The sequence below is a fragment of the Delphinapterus leucas genome, chromosome 17 (assembly GCF_059928025.1).
Source record: "Delphinapterus leucas isolate spDelLeu-1000000601 "Yukka" chromosome 17, BTC_Dleu_Yukka2, whole genome shotgun sequence".
Classification (NCBI taxonomy): Eukaryota; Metazoa; Chordata; class Mammalia; order Artiodactyla; family Monodontidae; genus Delphinapterus; species Delphinapterus leucas.
In genome coordinates this window covers 56,321,549-56,340,515 of record NC_143145.1, presented here as the reverse complement: position 1 = coordinate 56,340,515, position 18,967 = coordinate 56,321,549, and the positions used below count along the sequence as shown (strand labels likewise).

At 35.2% G+C, this 18,967-nt stretch overlaps 1 pseudogene; it reads right to left on the bottom strand.

The window, feature by feature from the left end:
* Positions 1-378: 378 nt before the first annotated feature.
* Positions 379-2,081, bottom strand: LOC111164930 (ornithine decarboxylase pseudogene; annotated as a pseudogene).
* Positions 2,082-18,967: the final 16,886 nt, after the last annotated feature.

Sequence of the window (18,967 nt, the reverse complement as noted above, 5' to 3'; positions counted from 1 at the left end):
AAGGGAACTCTTCTCCATGCTTTGGCTTCAAGAGAATAGTGTGCTAAGTGAAATAAGTCAGGCAGAGAAAGGCAAATACCATCTGGTCTATCTTATAAGTGGAATAAAAAGATAACAGAACAAAATAAAAATCCAAGCTCATAAATAAAGACCACAGATTGGTGGTTGCTGGAGGCAAGAGGTGGGGGTGGTATAAATGAGTGAAGGGGATCAAAAGTCTAAAAAAAAAGAAAAATCAACATTGAGTCACAAGTACATTCACAATTAAAAATGCATGGGCTAATAAATACATTATAAAAAAGGTTAACCTAACTAGTAATAAAAAAGAGAAATTAAAAAAATGAGATACTAGAGTGTCTGGATCAAGATGGTGGAGTAGGAAGATCCTGAGCTCACGTCATCCCAAGGACACATGGAAACTACAACTACATATAGAACAACTATATGTCTCTGAGGACAACCTGAGGACTAGCAGGACAGATTTCCTACAATTAAGGACCTGCAGAGGTCCCCCGAAGATCAAGGAGTCTAGCCCCATGTTGGGCTCCCTACCAGGTGAGACTTGCACTGGAAGATGAGCTCCCATACTTCTGCATTTGAAAAATATGGGGCTTATATTTGGGAGAGCCTGAGGGTTGTGGGAAGCCAAGACTCTACGTTTGAAGGGCTCATACACAAACTTACTTGCTCCAAGTCCCAGCACAGAGGCAACGGCTTGAAAAAACATCCAGGTCATATAAGAAGGAGATTCATTTGCTAATTTTAGGGAGTGTGCCAGAAGGGCAGGGATCTGGTGGGACTTTCTCCATGGAAAAAAAGGCTGGTAGGCTCCATTTTTTTGAAGCAGTCCTTCTGCCTGGCTGGCCTGGTGCTGGTGGGTACCATTTCTCTCACTCTTCATCAGCCTAACACCATGTACTCGGTCCTGGCATTCCCCTGAGGACTCCCCCATCCAAACAATCCACCCTGGCCAGCCCCTCCTAAGTGACCCCCCGCCCCCAACCCAGCAGGCCACCCTGGTCAGGACTAGTGCCTCTTCAAAGTGGCTCTTGCTCCAGGGAGCCAGCCTTGCTCCACCTGGTGGGCAGCCTCTGCCAGCACTGGTCTCCCTCCAAAGTAGCTCCCACCTGGCCAGCCCCCGACACCAGCGTTCCTGTGACAGATGTCATCAGGTCTTGCAGCCAGTCATGCAGGGGCCAGCCCTGCATTATCAGTACAGCTGCAGCAGTTACAGCCAGGCCTCGTAGACAGCTGGCTGGGGGCTAGTCACTCCCACCAGCATAATAGCAGTAGTTGAGGCTGGGCTTTGTAGCCAACCCCACCCACCAGCATGCCTGAAGGAATCAGCTCAAACACAACATCCTCAGATCCGAGAAAGCCACCACCAACATCAAGCAAATACATGTGGAAATAAACCTCAGCTACCATGTCAAAGACATAGCAGACATCAGAGACGGCCTGCATGAAAGTCTCAGGATCAGTACAGACATTTTCCATGTGGAAGCTGACACCAATGACGTCAATATTTAGCTCTTTTGCCCATTCCAAAAGAAGCCTGCTAGTTTTGACTCTGGTGCCAAATTTCACACTGAGGTGACAGACTGCTTTGGAATCATCAGTGGCAACACACAGAACCAACTTTGCCTTTGGATGTGCCCTGGCAAATTTCATCAACTCAACTTCACTATCAAAAGTCATCATCTGGATTCCATTATCGGCAACATACTTAATCTGAGACACTTGTTTACAAGAATTCACATGTCTCTGGAGGCACCCTGAGACTCTGCACCAATTGTATTTCGGTCGTGCAGGCACAGTCAAATCCTGTTCTGATGGAAGCTAAGGTCTTCACTGTGGTTCTGCTATCACTGCATTTGACTGCATAAAAGGGGATGACCAGAGGAAGAGCTTTTAACCATCTCAGTTATTTCTTTAGAATGTCTCCCAGGCCTACAACATAGAAGGCAGCCTTATCATCAGAACAAGAAAGTTCATTAATTTGTTTTGGTCCAGAATGTCCTTGCAGTAAAGCCTTTATTCAGGAAATGGCAGTCAAACCGTTCATTACCAAAGTTGTTCATAGTTTCTTGATGTCTTTCTGAAACACAACAAAACAAAAAATTAAGACATGGATATTAAAGAAATTGTTGCCAGCCTTTTACCAAAAGCAGTTCTCCAGGAATTTCAAGTCCCACTGAAAATGCATGTGCCCTCAGTACAGCAGTGGAAGTGTTCTGATAAACACAGAATTTGCTGTCCACCTTAGAATGCATGGATACTACAGGCTGGCCCCATGGAAATGTCACTTTCCAGTATGCAGGACAACAGGCTGCCCCACTGCTGTCCCCATTGCCCCATCAGCTACCCATCCAGCCACTGGCCGCTTTGCTCCCTCCCATAGAGGATTGCCGGCCCAAGGTGGTGCTGGAGTTCTGGCAGAGGGGTCGTGGTGGTGGAAGCTGGGGGGATTGACCTTAAAGGGACTTCTTTAAATGGAAAAGAAAAGGCCATAACTGGAAACAAGAAACTTATGAAAGAAAAAAATCTCACAATAAAAACAAACATACAGTAAAGGTAGTGGATCAAACATCTATAAAATTAGCATGAAGGTTAAAAGACAAACACACTAAAATCATTTATCCCTAAAATAGTTGAGTCACACAAAATAAAAAGATGTAAAATATGACATCAAAAGCATTAAATGATGGAGGGGCAGTAGAAATGTGCTGCTTTGAGAATGCACTCAAATTAAAGTCACTATCAACTTAAAATAGATTGCTATATACACAGGTTGTTTTGTATGACCTTCATGGTAACCACAAAACAAAACAAAAAATATAACAGATATACAAAAAATAAAGAAAAAGAAATGTAGACATAACACTAAAGAAAATCATCAAATCACAAGGGAAGATAAAAAGAGAAGCAGAAAGGAACAGAGAAGAGCTACAAAAACAATCAGAACACAAGTAACAAAATGTAAATAATTACATACCTATCAACATTTACTTTATTTTTTTAACTTTTTATTATTTTTGCAGTTGTCTCCTCCTTTTATTTATTCTTATTTTTTTTAACATCTTTATTGGGGTATAATTGCTTTACAATGGTCTTTACAATGGTTATTTTCTGCTTTATAACAAAGCAAATCAGCTATACATATACATATACTTTATACATTTACTTTAAATGTAAATGGACTAAATGCTCCAATCAAAAGACAGGGTGGGGCTTCCCTGGTGGCACAGTGGTTGAGAGCCTGCCTGCCAATGCAGGGGACACGGGTTCGTGCCCCGGTCCGGGAAGATCCCACATGCCGTGGAGCGGCTGGGCCCGTGAGCCATGGCCGCTGAGTCTGTGCGTCTAGAGTCTGTGCTCCGCAATGGGAGAGGCCGCAACAGTGAGAGGCCCACGTACTGCCAAAAAAGAAAGAAAGAAACAAACAAACAAACAAAAAGACAGGGTGGATGAATGGATAAAAAAATAAGATAATTAACTTTTGTCATTTTGAAGTATTTCTATATTTCAAGTTATTTTAATGCAAATAGTATTATAAAATTCATTTCCAAATGCTACTTATAAGAACAAACTCTTTTGTGTTTTAATTTTATACAAAATTTTTATATTTTTGTGAAATATGGTATTAAAATATGTAAATATTTTGTTTATCATAGGTATAAACAACAGAAGGAAGGAAAAAGTACAAAGAGCTTTCTATAATACATTTTTCTTCAGCTCTAGCTTGTAATACTAACTTTATCATAAAACAATGCCCTTAGCACCATCTAACAAGTCATCAAATCCTGTCTGGCTTTTCTTTGTAGTATCGTTTATTATTTATGCACATTCACCTAATTTCTTTGCTATCATGTATGATGAAATTATTATAAATGAATTTATGTCCACACTTTTATTTCCTAAATATAACTTTCTACAGGTAAAATTTCCAAGTAAAATGTTATGAGCTTGTGAAACAAAATTAGTTTTTAGCCATTGGGAGATTACAAAAACAAATAAACCATGACCTTTCTCTGAACTCTACGTTCATGTATTGAGCCATCTTTTTGGCTTCTTCTACTTACCATACCCAAAATAAAACTCTCAGTTTCCTTTGCCCACCTGCCTCATTCCCAATGACTCTAAAGCTGTTTCTTTTCCATTTCCTTCTCTCTCCATAAATCAGGCGAGGATTCATTGGAGTGACAAACGTAGACATTATACTTAATACTTTGTATCCCTTTTACACCTGAATATCAGTAAGTCTTTTCAGGGTTAACTCCAAAATATATCTTGGTTTTGTCTGCTTCATTCCCTCCACACTGACATCAATCTCTGAGCAAGTCACCATAACTTCCCACTTGGGTACTGTGATAGCCTCCTTTGTAGGTTCTCAGTGTCCACTACTTCTGCCTTCCAGTCTGGTACTTACATAGCTGCTGGAATACTCTTTTCAAAACACAAACTGAAGTTCATTGGTTCTCCAGTTAAATCTGCTTACTGATTTACCATTGCTCTTCTAATGACAACTAAACTAAAAAAAAAAAGACCAAAAAACTAAACTCCTTAACAAGTCCACAGGTACCTTGGGAGATCTGGCCCTGCCCATTCTTCCCAACGTCCAGCCTTCTCATTGTTCTCTGGCTATCCAAATCTCTGGTCAGCTTCTCTTTTCTCCCTCAGGATTTCTGATCTTTGCACATGTGCTTTTTTCTATTTGGACAGTTATTTCCCAACTATTCTTGTCACAAAAATATATGGCTGGACCCTCCTCATACTTCTGTTTACCATTAAATATTCTTCTCTGAGAGAAGCTTCCCATGAACAACCAGTGTCAAGAGCTCTGCATCCTCACCACACACACAAAATGTTTTTCCTTTTTCAAGAGTATATAATTATGCATTTAATGTTTATTTTTTAATACTAAGGGAATTACAGCTCATGCTCAGTCTGTCATTTTGAACAAAGACCTCAAATTCATTTTTGAAGCTCAAATGCAGTTGCTGCTCTGTGATCTTACAAAACATTTAAAATTTTTGGTCGTAGAAATAATATATATTAATTGTGAAAAAATTCAACATTTACTTGGAAAACATTTACCTTAAATCTCACAACTTTGATGTTATCACAATTAACATTTTTGTGACCACCATTTCAAGTATCTCTTCAATACCATATTCAAACACATTTACACTTATATAAATGAAATCATAACATGCATGCTCTGTTTGTATGGACATTTATTTTAAAATGTCATTTAGAAATTTGGCTTATTTCCACCTTTGCTTCCTCTTTATCTCTTCAAATATAACTTTTTAAAATGTCACACATTGTTGTATAGATATGTGTATGACCAGAATGATTTATTATCATTAATTTTACAATATTAGCATAATACTGATATATTTTGGATTGTTTTTCTCAGTTACCTACTATATTATGGAAATGTTGCCAGGTTTATGGTTATAGAGTTAATTCTTTGTAATGTATCTATAGTATTTCTAACAATAATCTCTAAGTTGAGAGACATATTCTCCAAACTATGCTGCAGTAATCATCCTTGTGACATTGTTTAAGTTGTGAAGTTAAGATTTAGATTTGGAAGTGTGACATAAGAACTCATTAGCTTAATATTCTATGGTGTAATAGAACATGCACTTTTTGTTGTTGAGGTAGATTATTTCAATCTATAGTTACAGCTTTTCAGTCATCTTTTTTCAGTGATACTTATAAATGTATCTGGAGACAGGGCTGGGATTAAGATGAGGTGCCAGATTGAAGGGCGTGTACCAAAAATCTCAGTAAACAAGATAAAATATTCTTAATGCAGTATTTTGAAAAATAAAAATTAATGTAAAAATCTATGATAAAATATCAAAATTTTAATTAGACAGACTTGTTTTCTTGGTTTGTTTTATGATGCTGCATTTTTGTTCAATGACAAGTACTGTTGTTTTCCATCTTCCCACAGTTTCTGAACCACTGGGTGGTCGGGTCCCTGCTAGGTGGATTTATGAAGGTTGACAATGGTGTGTGAACAGATTGTGGAATGCAGGACTTTACATGTACTTATTTTTTTGTTATAGAGCTTTTATTAATATTTTCCACTTGGCTTAAAATATGGGGGCATATTTTGGTAAGTATATATACAGGGGGCATATTTTTCTTTTTGCTTCATTTCCAATATAGCTGCACATGACAGTGCTAAATAAATATATTGTGATTTACTCGTCCAGAAAATATGATTGTATATCTTTATTATGTTTCCTTAGTCTTCAGTTATTTGAATATCTAGTTCAATAGTAACCTTAATTAAATCCTGCTTACACTGAAGGCAGTCTGTCAAGGATTATGTCAGTTTGTTAACTCAGATTAAAACTTACTTTTTCATAATTCTTACTAGGAATATTTCCTGACTTTTCAGTTTTAATTTAATATTTTTAATACAAGATACAACAGATATTATTTGTTTATTCACCTTATCATTGATGTCTTCATAGATTATGAAAAATAAAGATAACCAAAAACAGCAGTCATTTGGATAATACTATTTTAAAAACATGTTATTTCTTTATTCTTATGCAGAGTGACAGGACAGGGAAAAATAATATCTAGAACAGGCTTAAGTTGTGTCTGACACTATCAGTATTTTCTTGAAATCGGGGGCTCATCACGTTCTTTAAATAATGAAAATAATATCAATTTACAGCATTGTTGTTAACATTAAATGAGGCAATATAAGTAAAACTGCTTTGAAAATGTCAAAATGCTATTCAGATGTTAATTATTTTTATTATTATATGTAATCTTTCTTTTTTCTGTGGAGAGAGTAGGAAACAGTAAAGGGATATAAAGTGGAAGTATAATGTAAAAGGGAATATTTAAGAAGTAATTTTCATGATCCCAATTGTAATAGTATGGCTAGTTCTGCTAAGAATAGACTCTTGCTATGACAATAGTTTTATTCCTAAGAAACCTCAGAACATTGAAAATCATTTTATAAAATCATTGTTCCAATGGAGAGAAAGATTGAGATTTAGAGTATTTAATCCTCAAAATAATGGTGTTATTTTCCTATAGGAATGCCAATACTGGAGTTTTTTTTGTTTTTTTGCTTTTTATAGTACAATTGCATACTTCTAAATCCTACCACATTGCTGAACAAATCTTCATTGTTATCATTTTTATCACACATTTTTATAAAAACACAAAACACTTAAAGTTTTATTACTACCCATAAGTTCTGGCTTTCTATTTTATTCACATTGTAACTAGTAATTATGAAATAAATGCAATTCATATTCCTTAATTAATTGATCATGTTATAATAAATGAAGTTATAAAACCTTATATTGTAGTAGAATTACATGTATTATAAAAAATAATCAGAGTTTTCTAGTATACTAGAAAGAAGACAGCTCTGAGGATAATTTGAATAAATAAAAGGTTTGGATTTAGAGGGCATGAGTTTGGGTAGTTGTAGAAGGTTTATAGAGAGATATGTAATATAATGTGGTAATGATAGATATTAAAGTAAAATTCACTTGCGTTAAGCAAATTGATAGTCATGAAGCTTGAAAGCAATTTGGGGAATGCATCAGCAGGCAGAAGTAGCCTAAGAAAACGGTGAAAAAATTCATTTATTCCACAAATGTATATTGAGCTTCTTTAGCACTGCTCATAGTACAGAACCTAGTACAAACCTTGCCTTTCTTTGCTTATATTCTAATAGGAGATGATCACCAACAGCAAAAAAAAGAAAATACATGATGTGTTGGAATGTAATTAGTATTATGAACAAAAATTAGGGAGTTATGGGTCTTAGTAGGAGTTGGGGTGGATAATTCAATCATATCTAGAAGTATACAGAGAAAGTTTTACTAAGAAGCTGACATTTGAGGAGAAACATGAAGTGAGGTAGCATACAATATAGATACCTTGAAAGAGAACTTTTGAAGCCGAGGAAATAGGAAATGCAAAAACCCTAAGGTGGGAGTTTACTTGACATGTTTGAAGGGTGCCAAAGAGACCAACGGTAATGAAGAAGTGGGGACTTTAGAAGGTGAGGTTAAAGAGATAGCTTGGCTCATTGTAAAAGACTTGGACTTTTACTTGGAGCCTAATGGAATCCAAGGACAAAACCTGACATATTTTCAAAGGACTCTTCTGTCTGCAATATGGAGCAGGGGTGAAATAGGGGGAACATTTACAAAAATGTTATATTAATCCAGAAAAAAAGATAAGGATTGGATCATATTCATAACAGTGAAGTATAAGAAGTGGTCATATTCTCTAGACACTACACTCAAAATATACCCAGAAGGCACTAGTGTTTCACAGAACCTAAGACGGAAATTCAGTTCAATGGCAGTAAATAACTAGAACCAAGGTCTTGAACATTTCTAGAAAAGTAATTAAATCCCTGAATAATTAGATTCCATAAAGGAGAAAGATTAAGGGCTTCAATAGAATAATTGAGTTTAAATATTGAAGAAATAATTTTATCACATTTGGGGTTAGTTGAAACCATAAGATGTTAATAAGAATGTATAGAATGTATAGAATTTGCTTTGGAAACTGCATTTTAAAACATCAGGTATTAGTATGAAGACTATTAAAATATTATGATTATAGCTTTCAAGAGAAAGAATTATTTTGAAGAGATTTAAAAATGGTAGTAAAATGGTAGTAAAATAAAAATGGTAGTAAAATAAAAAAAATTTTATTTAAATGAAAATTAAATTTGGTAGTAAAATGGTAGTAAAAATGGTAGTAAAATTAAAAATGGTAGTAAAATGGTAGTAAAATAAAAATGGTAGTAAAATAAAAAAAATTTTATTTAAATAAAAATTAAATTTAATTTTTGCTCTTTTAAAGAAGAGATTAAATGTAGTTCTACTCTGAATATGAAGAAAAAGAAAACATGCTTAAATAGCTCCAAAGTAAGCAATTTAGAGTTGACATGAATGATTTATTTTTTGTGATTAATTAGTAAGACAGCTAAGCAGAAAAATCTATAAAATAGTTGAGAGAGAGAAGAGGTGAAAACCTACATCTCAGAGTCACTGCCTGAAAATGGAAATCAAGGCAAACATGAGACTGCCAGGAAATGCATGTAGAAATTTTAAAAACCCACAGATTATAATATTTTCTAAAAATATTATAAAAGATAGGGTGAAGGAAAACAACTTATTTACTGTATTTTAAATACAAGTTGGTTGTTTTCAGAAATAATGATGAATTTATTCTACAGATACATTTTTAACATGTATTTTGGAAAACATATTGTACATTTTGGTTAACAACTATCACTGAATTACCACTTTGCATCAGTTCTGAAAATATTTCTTAAAAATTACACCAAATATGTTATGTTATGTGATGTCTCAATTATGACTTCCTACCAATTACATGCATCCTCCTGTTTTCATTCTAGTTTAGGAAATAATTTGCCAAATAATGACCTTCAACTAACCCTTCTGTTTGCAACTCTACTTCTATTTTTTTCCTTCATTTTATTTGCTAGAGACATCTCTAAGGTAGGGTCTCTTTGAGTTCTATAAAGCATGCAGATCATCTCTTCTGATGCAGCTTCCTCTCCTATGACTGATCTAGGCTTTGTATTTCTCCACTGTGCTTCATTTGTCTCTACACTTCCATACACTTTTCCCTCCCCCATAGAAAAGTGATGGACACTCTTATCTGCTAGCTGATGACATACTCCCTTATCTCCTTGATGTTTTGTTATTGTTTTTATATTCCTATTTTAAAGAGTCATTCTGGGGGGAGAATGATTAACACAGCTTTGTCCAGATTTTGCAGCATGCTGTTTAGTTTCCATGTGTTTGTGTTTTTCTCATTTTTCATCCTGTAATTGATTTCTAGTTTCATACTGTTATGGTCAGAAAAGATTCTTGATATAATTTCTATCCTCTCAAATTTGTTGAGGTTTCTTTTGTGGCCTAGCATGTGATCTATCCTGGAGAATGTTCCATGTATACTTGAAAATAATGTGTTTTATGCTATTTTTTGATGTAATGTCCTGTAGGTGTTAATTATGTCCAATTGATGTAATGTGCCATTTAAGGCCTCTGTTTCCTTATTGATTTTCTGTGTGGATGACCTGTCCATTAATGTAACTGGGATGTTAAAGTCCCCTACTATTATTGTATTATTGTCAATTTCTCCATTTATGTCTGTTAATATTTACTTTACATAATTAGGTGTTCCTATATTAGGTACATATATGTTTATTAATCTTATATCCTCTTCTTGTATTGGTCCCTTTATCATTATATAGTGCCCTTCTTTGTTTTTTTACTATTGACTTTGTTTTAAAGTCTACTTTGTCCGACATGAGTATTGCTACCCCAGCTTTCTTTTCATTTCCATTTGCATGAAATATCTTTTTTCATCCTCTCACTTTCAGTCTGTGTCTTTAGCTCTGAAGTGAGTCTCTTGGAGGCAGCATATAGGGAGATTTAAAAAAATTCAATCAGCCACCTTATGCCTTTTGATTGGAGCGGTTAGTCCATTGACTAACTGTTTAAAGTGATTACTGATAGGTGATAGGTTTGAATTACTACCATTTTATTTGTTTTCCAGTTGCTTTTGTATTTCTTCCACATTCTTTTCTTCTTTTAGTCACTTCTCTGTCATTTGGTGATTTTTTTTTAGTGTTATATTTGTGTTTCTCTTCAGTTTATGTGTATCTATTGCAGGTTTTGATTTGTGATTACCATGGAGCTCATATATGTTTCTCTAGAATTATATCTACTTGTTTCAAGCTGATAGTCACTTTAGTTCAAATGTATTCTAAAAGCTCTACATTTCTTATGCACCTCTCCCATTTTGTGTTATCAATGTCATATTTTACATTTTCATGTCTATCAACTGTTTATTGTAGTTATAGTAGATTTTTGTCTTTTAACCTTTATACTAGTTTATTTAAGTGGTTGACCCACAGCTTTAACTATATATTTGCCTTTATCAGTGGATTTTTCCCTTCCTATAATTTCTTTCTCATTGTAGCCTTTTCTTTCTTTCTTTCTTTCTTTCTTTCTTTCTTTCTTTCTTTCTTTCTTTCTTTCTTTCTTTCTTTCTTCTTTCTTTTTTTAAATTTATTTGTCTGCATCGGGTCTTAGTTACAGCACACAGGATCTTCTTTGCTGCATGAGGGATCTTTCATTGTGGCATGTGGGCTCTTTGATGTGGCACACAGGTTTCTTTAGTTGCAGTGCCTGGGCTCCTCTCTGGTAGTGGTGCACAGGCTCAGTAGTTGTGGCACGCTGGCTTAGTTGCCCCATGGCTTGTGGGATCTTAGTTCCCTGACCATGGTTCCAACCCATGTCCCCTACATTGGAAGGTGGGTTCTTAACATTCCAATGTAGGGGACCACCAGGGAAGTCCCAGCCTTTTCTTTTTTAAAGAAGACCCTTAAACACTTCTTGTAAGATTATTCAGTATTGATGACCTCTGACCTCTTTTTGTTTTTGCTTGTCCTAATAAGTTCTGTATCTCTCCTTAAATTCTGAATGATAACCTTGCTGGATCCTAGGTTGTAGTTTTTTTTCCTTTCAGCACTTTAAATAAATTATGCCACACTCTCCTGGCTTGCAAAATTCCTCCAGAAAAGTCAGCTAATAACCTTATGTGGGTTCCCTTGTTTGTGACTTTGTTTTTTCTCTTACTGTCATTAAATTCTCTCTTTATCTTTAACTTTTGTCATTTTAATTATGATATGTCTTGGTGTGGGTCTCTTTGGGTTTATCTTGTTGGAACTTTCTATATTTCCTGTACCTGGATATCTATTTCCTTCTTCAGGTTTGGGAAGTTTTCAGCCATAATTTCATCAAATACATTTTTGACACTTTTCTCTCTCTTCTCCTTCTGGAATCCCCTATAATGTGAATATTAGTACACTTAATGTTATCACAGAAGCCCCTCAAACTATTCTCATTTTTAACAATTTGTTTTTCTTTTTGCTGTTTCTGATTGGGTAATTACCCTTATTCTATCTTCCAGATCACTTACATGTTCTATGTCACCTAATCTGCTATTAATTCCATCTAGCATACTTTTCATTTCAGTTATTGTATTCTTAAGCTCTGACTAGTTCAGTTTTATATTTTTCAATTCTCTGTTAAAATTCTCACTGTGTTTATCTATTCTTTTCCAAAGTTCAATTAGGTTTCTTATTACTATTGCTTTGAACTCTTTGTCAGGTAAATTACTTATCTCTGTAAATTGCTTCTTCAGGTTTTTTTTTTTTTCAAGCATTTTTTTCTTGTTCTTTCAGTTGAAAGATATTCCTCTGTCTTCTAATTTTCTTTAACTTTCTATCTATGACGTTAGGTGAATCAGTTAACTATCTTGGTCTTGAAGGTGTGTTCTGTGTAGGAGAATCCCTATACAGTCTGTTTGTGCCCAGTGGCTTTAGTGGAAGAGGTGGATCTGAAGTGAGCATGGGCAGCATCTTCTCCTGGGGTGTGCTGGCAGTCACTGACTTGGTAGGAGGTAGGGATGGAGCTGAAGGTGTTAGAGCCAGAGCCAAGTTCCAACAGGGCCTTGTTGTATGCTCAATGGTCATCACCACCCTATTGGTGGTAGGGTCACTGTACAAGGGACAGGAGCAAGAACCCTGAGGGAGTTCTGTTCCTCTAGAGTGTGATGGCAGTCTCTGCCTTGGTTGGGGTCATGGTCAGGGCTTGAGGACTTAGGGTTGCAATTCTGTATTGTTTTCACTGGACCCCCCTCCTTGGTGTGCATGCATTTATTAGAGGTTGGACTGGGGCCAGAGGGGTTGGTGCAATGCTACTTAGCTGGTTTTGCTCCCTTCTAAGTGTGTGCAGTGATGTGTGCTCCTGGGGTGGTAGTTTCCCCCACCCTGGTTAGAGGCAGGTCTAAGCTAGCTCAGTTCCCTCCAAGCATGCACACTCTTATTGGCAAAGGCAGCATCTGCCTTGGTGGGTAGCAGCACCAGAGTAAGAGAGGCTGGAGCAGGAGCCTGGTGCAGGCTGGGGGGCTGGCTGGTGTGGTCTGGGCAATCTGGTTAAAGCCCCAGGTAGTTTTCAAACTGCTGCTTCTTTGCTGTTACTGGGAGTAAGCAAGTTTGTGCCTGAACTCTTCAAGAGTGGAGTCTCAGTTTCTTACAGCCCACGGGTTTTTAAACCAGCTAAGAGGGGCTCATCTTCCCAGTGTCAGACCATAGGGCTGGGGTACCTAATATGTAGCTTGAAACCCTCACTCCCCAGGGAGAATCCCCAAGCCTGTGATATCCCCCTCTTCTTACCTTCATTTGTATCTTCATTCCAGGGATCACTGTTTTTCTTTGTCTGATGCTCAATGTCTATAAAACCATTACTTTATATATTTTACCTTTTAGTTGTTTCAGGTAGGAGGGTAAATCTAGTCCTTGTTAGTACATCAGATGCGTACAAACATTTATTTACTTATTTTTTCCCTGTAATGATTTGGATTTATTTATAATTTATTACCTACTTGATGTGTTCACTTGGTATATCTTACTTTCTAAATCTAAAACTGAACCCTTGTTCATTCTACCAAACTTTCATCTTCTAAAGTATTCTCCATCTCAATACATTCTTCCAACTTATAATTTTATGTCAGGAAACTGGTAGTCTTACAATATTTTTTTCTCTCTCTTTACCCAATCTAATCAAGAACCAAAAATACTTCCTGATCCACTTCATTTCATGCTATAGTCCAAGCCATCACCCTATATTCATTTCCACTTCAATCCTCTCCAAAATTAAAAAACAAAAATCTCCCACAAAAAGTGAGGGATTTTTCTAAAAACATTGTATAACACTACTGGAAAAAAAAAAAAACCCAAATAAAATCTGTCCATTAAACCTAATTTTAGTCAAAGAATGACAATACAATGTTCTCATTTGAAATTTACTATAAATTTGATTACTATTTAAAATTTAGTCTTGAATCCCTATCCTATTTTTAATTTATTTAAATAAATTCTTATTTTAAATTTATTATTGAAATTTATAGTGTTAAGTCATATTACAGAAATGCTTTGTGTGGCTTCTACTAAAGGCATGCATATGACAAGGTTGTTACGATAGAAACAAGCAAGCAAAGTTTAGGAAAGAAGACATAATAACCACCTTAGCTAACTTATTTGCCATGTCTAAGTATTAAATTTAGCTCAAGCATTTTTTTTTTTTTTTTTTTGCCGTACGCAGGCCTCTCACTGTTGTGGCCTCTCCTGTTGCAGAGCACAGGCTCCAGATGCGCAGGCTCAAGTGGCCATGGCTCACGGACCCAGCCGCTCCGTGGCATGTGGGATCTTCCCGGACCGGGGCACGAACCCGTGTCTCCTGCATCAGCAGGCGGACTCTCAACCACTGCGCCACCAGGGAAGCCCTAGCTCAAGCATTTTTATGCATCCTAGAAAGAAATAGAAATGCATTAATTATCATCAGTTTAAAAAATCAATTCCAGTGTCAAATTTTTTCTGCCAAAAAGCAAATATTGAAGTACATAATTGACAACATCATGCATTTGAGTTTCTTTTACTCAATGCCTAACCTAAGAGATTTTCTCCATATTGTAATTTTTATTACCAGTCTTCAAAAAACATTTTTATTTTTTAAAATTAAAACATTTATATAGCAGCTATCTACAGATATATGTATATATTTTGTAAATAAATATAGAGATTTCAATTACATATGTAGATATAAATTTCAATATCAATATCTATCTATATACATCTACTTCAGATATATAGATATATAAATATATATCTATAGATAGATAAATACAGCTAAATAAATATTATATATCTATATATCTATATGTCTATTGTTTGTGTATCTACCTGCCCATCCATCCATTTGATACATATAACTATTTGTGGCTTTGCTAAGCATATACTTTCCCCTGATTATGGAAATGTTAGAACTAACCTAATAAAATTTAAGTTTGTAGATTTCCTTGTTCCTAACATTAGATGAGGTTAAGAGAATATTCTAAAATATTTTCTAAAGTGGGGAATGATAGAGTATTTCTTATATTTTATTTTTTTCTGGCTAGCATTTTGATAGTTACTGAAATGTAGTTACAAATTCAAGACACTAAACATAACAGATTATTTTGGACTGGAAAAATTTTAAACTGGCATTATTAGTCAGTCATCCTGACAAAAGGAGTCTCTCCAGTTATGATATTGATACTACTGGTGATATCAGTGTTATTCCCGTGGAAGAGTGTTCTTGACATGGAATTGTACTGCTTTTTCCTTGACTTATTAAGCTCACTAAATATATTCCCAACTAATTTTAAAAACTTGACCTGCTAGATGGAATTGTTCATTGTACAATCTGCTGTAATAGCCTTCTAACTGATCTCCGTGCATTAGTTTTACAATACTCTAACCTACCCTCCTCTGTATAGCCAGAGTGAACTTTCAAAAATGTAAATCCCTGTAGTTATTACTCTTAGTGAAAGCCCTTGGATGACTTTACCTTTTCTTATGACACAGTCTAAAATTCTTAACAGAGTTTACAATGCCCCCTAGGATTTTGCCTTTCCTGTCACTTGGGCCTCAATTATTGTCCAATTTCCTCATTGACCTCTCTGATATGATTCCTCTGGGCCTTCAGTGTTTCTTGAATACTTGACTCTGGACCTTTGGACATGCAATTCCTTATACTTTCAACACTTATATCCTCCCTTTCCCCATTGCCCAACTTATTCTTCAGGTGTCAGTTTATATTGTTATCATTTCTGGGTAATATTTTTGACCCAACTAGACTAGATATGTCTCTCTATTACTTTCCATAGAACACGGTGCTCTACCTTTTATAGCAGTTTTATAGCAGTTTCACAGATATAAGTTTCCTTTAATATATGATTTCCACACTGGATTTTATGTTGTGTAAGGCAAGGAACATATTTATCTTTTTCTTTGTTGTATGCCAACACTTAGAATAATACATGAAAATTAATCATTGCACAAAATTATTTGCTAAATAAAGAAATGAATGAATGATCAGAGAATAGGGACTCTTTTTTAAGCTGACCTCAAAAACCCAAATGTGGGTAGAAGCGATTTCTTGCCTTCTGATTCTGACTTGTAGTAATTACATTCTTCTGAGCACCAAGAAGAGAAATAAGATGATTAGGTTAAGAATAATTAAGATTCCTGACAAAATTGCTTGTCTGTCTCTCTTACAGAGAAATCCATCACATCAGTTTTGTGTCTTAGAAACAGCTCTTTCAAATGTGTAAGGACAAAAGATGTAGACAACCTAAAATAGAATTTCTAAACATCTGTCTATTTTGGTAATCTGTGGTTATCTTATTTACTGCTGCTGACTGTGTTTAGGAAGTGAGAATGCAGGTGACTTTTGAAATATTTTGAGGCCTTACTTATGCCCTTTTTGTGTTGCTACTGTTAACCACCCAGGTCTCAGGAACTGAGTGTGTGAAAAAAAGTGCTCTTTGATGAGGTACCTTTCCTGAGGATTCTCAAATTTGGTGTTGGATTCATAAATATGTAGATAAATTAAGTTCTTTGAAAATTGTTTTATGATCGCTCCTCCTAAAAATTTCAATCAACAGACTGGATTATTACTTTCTTCAATCGTGTCCCTGTGAAATGAAAGGAGATCTGCTATTTTATTTTTGAAGTACATGTCTTTTAATTTCTCTCCCATGGAAAAGCCCAGCTGATCCACTTAAAACAACAAGGAGAGACATTTTTTAAAATTTCTAATTTTAACATTTCTAATCATAATATATATATATATATTTTTTAAACTTGAAGAGTTACAGTTGCTGTCACTAATCTTTTAATTTTCAACTGTGTATAAGAATAGCAAAGAGAATCCAAATCATACTGTAACTCTGATGTCTGCTCTTCATGAACGACCAAACCTAATTTCTGGAAAAACTGATAATGATCAACATTTGTCATCTGAATTTGGATAATCAAATAAAATATATTGTTATTCTGTTCATTGATTCTTGACTGATTAGGCAAGTCAAAGTCAGACAGAAGGTGATGTACATATTAATGATACAAGAAAAATTCAGGTACACACTAGATTCCAGGAAAATAATTTTATAGTGGACTACTTGAAAGTGTAAGGGGAAAATGGATAAAAATAAATGACATTTGGGAAAAAATCACATTTTTAACTGTTTTAAATAATGTAGTTACTGTCATAAATGCTGCTTTTAAAACTATTAAGGAGGTCCAAGTGTATGTGTGTGGGCATCCTTTAATTAAAGTGACATTTTCAGCTGGATTTTTCTATCCCAATAAACTGTGGTTCACAGAACATTTGATCAAATGTTATATTCTTGATAAAACCTAGGAATTTTAGCTGTGAAGTTTCTGAAAATGTTTTTGTCTTCCCACACATGATACCATCAAATTACAGCAAGTTTTTGTGTTCCTTGAGGAACTCCCATGGCTTGGTGCACAGGGTGTGTGCTCTAGGGACAGATATAAACAAATGGAAGACACTCCTTGGTATTCTACTCCCAGCTGATAATCCACACTATAATTTCCACCATTTTTTCCCCCAAATTGTAAATCTGAGCAAATTCGTCCATGGCCTTTGATTCAGGCTCATACCTTTACTTTGCTCTGTGTTCCTCACTTTCATGCCTTTATAAAATTTCTACCTCTTTTCACTCCAGATTCAAAGCCTTCAGTTTTTAATCCAGTCTGATTATAAAGCTATTTTCTTTTTACTCTTTCTTTTGCTTAATGACTAGACCTTAACTCAGACCATAACCTAAAGGTAATGAAGCTTAAGCTTTAGGCCTGTCATTTGATTTGCATAGGTTCCTTCCACGGACCTGAGAGAGGCCTTAGAAATGTATTCACATGCTCATAAATTTTTGTAACGTTTGCAAAAGGAAGACATTTTAACTTTAACCAATTTTTTTCTCTTAGCCTGTCAACTTCCTTTTCCTACACATTCATGACACCTGGCATTGCAGTGGCTTCTGACGTTTTGTGGATTCAGTTTAGGGAAAATTGAGTTAAAGATACTTTTCATTTGGTCTACTGGGATTTAATTTTTGGTTCTAAGTCATTGCTGTACATGAAAGTTATTATTGCTCTCTGTCCTAGTGTATGAATGGCTGTCAGGATTAACCCTATCACTCACTGAGTGTATCCAACAGCATCTCGACATGGGTCAGAGCTGTCATCACCATATACAACCATCCTATGGCAACCTGGTACCAGATACATGTTGGCAGTCGAATAGCACATACTTTGAAATGTATGATGAGAGAATTGAATCCATGGAAAAGCTTTCCAAATCTTAAAGCCCACACATGAAAGAAATGTGGACTTAGATTTTCCTAAATTTGACAGGAATTCTAATGTTTAAAAAGGAAGCATTTCTAAATTATTAAGAATAATTAAAAACATTTTACCAACCAAGCTTCAGAGAATATTCTTTTCAATAAAAATGATATAAAATTGGTGTCATACAAAGAGGTAAAAATATATAAGAAATGCAGTAAAAATTTTAGAAAAGTAAATATAATGGATATACAACTAATTAATAAAAATACTATATTATTTTTCTGGATTTTGTGGTGTTTTGAAATTGTGTAGCTTTTAAAAATTTGTACTGATTATCTATTGTCCTTGTTTCCCTTTCTAAATAAATATTCATGTTTGTTCCAAATTTTTAATTTATAAATTTATGTTCTTTATTTTATTTGTCAGACTCAGCAAAACCGGGAATAGAATCTGCCCTAACTCAATTAGCCCAATAACTCAAAAAAATGAAAATGACTATAATGAAGATTTGGCTAACTGTGGTGGCTAAGTGGTTGGGAACCCTGAGGGTCCAGAGTGAGACTACCTGGCTCTACAATTTATTATCTGTGTGACCTTGAATAATTTACTTAACATATCTAAGCCTCAGATTTCTTACTTTAAAAGGGGGAGGTTGGATTT